Here is a 3642-nt window from a genome sequence, read left to right as displayed (position 1 = left end):
GAGACTGCAATGATGCATGATTGAAAAGTATGACATATAGTGTCATAAGTAAGGGAAGTAACTAGTGAGGCAGTGCAGACGCTGTCCCCCATCTATTTCTCTTCATGTTGTTTTATCCAGGAAAGGTAATTTAGTGGTAAGGTCTCTGCTCCACAGTTCAATGGTCTGGGATTCAGCCCTTCACTCCAGTCACTACCTGTGTGGAATATTGCATGTATTCCCCATTTCTGTATTGTTTTTGTCTACATATTCCAGTTGTAGCCCACCTCCCAAAATATACTACTCAAACATGCACACACACACACACACACACACACACACACACACACACACACACACACATTTTATATATATATATATATATATATATATATATATATATATATATATATATATATATATATATATATAATGTGTGTGTGTGTGTGTGCTGGGGGGGTGCAGAGGGGATTTGCCCCATGCAAAATATATTTGAAATTCATATGGCCCAGATCATATGACCGAGCTTTCAAAAACTCAAAATAAAAACAAACAAATCTACATTTTATGTACTAACTCTGAAATTGCACTGTAGTGGAGAAAAGGATAAATTCTCCAAACCCTCTGTACCGTGATCTACATAGGGGAATTTACCCTTTTCCCTACTATAATATGATCTCAGAGTAGGTATATATAATTTGCAGGTGGTGTTGGGGTGCAGGGGGGCTTGTCCCTGCAAAAATGCAGATTTGTTTTTTTTTTCATTTTGAATTTTCATAAACTTGATCATATAGTCTGAACCATATGAATTTCAAGTTTCCAAAAACTTGATGAAGTCATTTTTACTGATTTTCATTGAATGACCTGAACACTGATGTTTACAACGCTGACCAGAAAGCATCGACATTTCAAATGTCGACATGCTACTACACATGTGCTGAGCAACAGGTTTGGCACATGCAAAACTAAAGCAAACATCAAGCAAAAACATTTGTTGCAGGGAGGAAAGCCTCCCTACAACCCCATATGGGAAGCACATCTATTAATGTTAATACCTAGTGATAGTCTCCCAGTTCAGTTCTTAGTTGTTGTGCCTTCTGTACTGAGATTAATTATCCTCTACTAGTGATGGGTTTTTTTGCCAATGAGTGTGGTTTCCTTCCATATCCCAAAGAAGTGTGGGTAGATAAACTGCTAGTTTTAAAATTGTCCTAGGTGAGTGTGTAGTACATGTAAAATGTATATGTGTCCTACAGGTGACTGCTATATCAGTCTTACCATATGCCTGTTGTTTACCAGGCACTGGCTGTCTGCAACATTGAATTGGATAAATTAGAGTTCAAAATGGCAAATGGATAGTATCCTTACATAGCATGTAATTTCTCAGTACAAAGTTTGTGGTGCAGTATAGGACAACACAGGACAAAGCATATTTTACCTTATTTGGACTCAGTTTATACCATTCATTTAAAGGCATACATACATACATTGCATGTAATATGTCATCATTACCATAGTTTTATTTTTATACCATTTAAGTCTTCTCTTAACTATTTTTTTTAAAACTATGGTTTTAAAATTATTTTGCCTGCCCTCTACTTTTGCATGATACATAACCCACAACTTCATATTTTGATTGCATTCATAAAATTATTCCAATTGTCTTTGAATGCATTACATTATCCTATACTGTTTATCCTCTTTGATGGAATATTTTTGTAAGCACTTTCTATTCTTTCCATATCCTAATCATCACAGGTGTATTTCTTGTATGCCATATTTTATATCATTTTATATTTTTATATTTTATGTTTTGTAATTATTATTTTGCTATAACAATCATGTTTTACATTTGTTTTACTTTCAGACTGGAGCACATATTTGAAGAAGTCCACTGTAACTCAGGTCATAAATCAAGGAAGTAACGCTCAAAGCTTAAAAACAAAAAGAGAGACTCCTAACAACCTCACAGAATATTACATAATCCAAAACAATAGCTAAGATCAAACATCTGAACATGAAATTGAATTTCAACCACACAGTCTCATCTGCTTATCTGTTATCTGGTTATAGTTATCTGACTATCTGTCTCTCTATCTATCTATCTATCTATCTATCTATCTATCTATCTATCTATCTATCAGTCCATTCATTTTATTATCCAAGTCATTCAGCTGGGTTGAGACTCATTTCTTTGTCAGTTTAGGAATACTGTTTGGTCAACAAGGCATGGTCAGAGTAATTTAGAATACAAATGAAATAATATTGAAGTTTTTTTAAAGAATTATTTACAGATAATTGTTCTCTAAATCAATAACATTCTTTAATGTAAATGAAGGTTTTGTAATGAGCAATACCACCTCATACTTCTTATGGACAATACTAGTGATTGTTAGAAAATGTATAACAAGAAAATGGAAGTCCACCACCTTTCCAACTATGGACGATTGTCTGACCATCCTTGAAGAAGTGATTTCCAGAGAAACCAAGACGAAAGAAGTGAGAATAAATCCAAGAAATTTTGTTAATAATCCTTGGATAAAGGTTTATTTTCTCACCAGAACATTTTGTATAGACCGTAACTCTTTCTGAATTATCTGATGTTTATTTTGCAAACTTTTTGCTATTGTTTTATATTTTATCAGTTTTGGGCCTCTGTAAATAGTGTATATAGCCGTAGTGTGTCTTTTTTGTTTTTTTTATGTTTGAAAATTGTATCCATAATGTTCATATTATTGTTAAAATTATCATCTTTTGCTTCAATAAAAATATTTGATTAAAACAAAAGACAAATGGAGACCGGGAATTAAATTGAGGACTATATGGAGAAATACATTAGCAGTTTGTAACCTTGATTCACTGCACTAAACTGCAAGGCAACTTGTATTTTACTTACCTGCTGTAAAATGAGATGGTACATAAGTGATACATAGCATAGTCAGACATTAGATTCTATCCAACTAAATGTCTTGGCCTTCTCATATTTTATTTGCCTCAGTCCTATAATATGGGGAATTTTGAGATAAGTTTATAAGGTCATAAGTTCAGTATCACAGAGTTACATCCTGAAGGCCATCTAGGAACACTGACAACTTAGACTTAGAATTACAAACATCTGCTTCAAACACTGTGTCTTGGTTCCATTTAAAAGTTTCTAGACTCCCACAATGTCAGCTGGTCCTGATTTGTATGGAAGTCATTAAAGTTTTTTTTTTTTTTTAAGCAGAAGGAAGCATTCATGCAATGGTCAATGGTTAGACTATCTGGAAAAACAAAGTGAACTGAAGCATTCTTTAAAGATAGAGTTCGCCTCATTAGTCTAGAACCCAAGTCACAGTAAGTGTGATGGATTCTGGAGATCAGTTTCATAGTCTTGCAGAATGCATCTTATGGGACTTCATCTTGTGATTGCCCATTGCAAAAGCTTCCAAAACTAGCAGAGTGAAGTGGGTTTTTAACTGAAAAGACATTGTTCACAAGTAACTAAAGTATATGCTCACAGTGGTCTACAACCAGTATTTTGCAGATCATCAGGCATAAAGAATTATATAGCCTACTGATCCTGAAAAATAACTGGAACTGTCATTATGTGAGCTTGTGATCACACTTGACAGCACTCTTGACCATTTATATGGGATAGCAGATTGACTAAATGTATAATAT

The 3642-nt window shown here is 33.9% G+C and overlaps 1 long non-coding RNA gene across 1 annotated transcript in view; it reads left to right on the top strand.

Annotated features, from left to right (window-relative positions):
- Nucleotides 1-2650, top strand: part of LOC122804394 — a 309360-nt gene extending 306710 nt beyond the window's left edge. Inside the window, exon 3 of the long non-coding RNA XR_006365218.1 lies at nt 1847-2650. This is a non-coding gene — a long non-coding RNA (uncharacterized LOC122804394). The remainder of the gene's footprint in view (nt 1-1846) is intronic.
- The last annotated feature ends 992 nt before the right edge of the window (nt 2651-3642 follow it).

Source organism: Protopterus annectens, chromosome 6.part0 (genome assembly GCF_019279795.1).
Source record: "Protopterus annectens isolate FY-2018-M chromosome 6.part0, PAN1.0, whole genome shotgun sequence".
In the NCBI taxonomy this organism is placed as follows: Eukaryota; Metazoa; Chordata; order Ceratodontiformes; family Protopteridae; genus Protopterus; species Protopterus annectens.
Note: the sequence above shows the minus strand (reverse complement) of the source record. Positions and strands in the feature narration are given on the sequence as shown.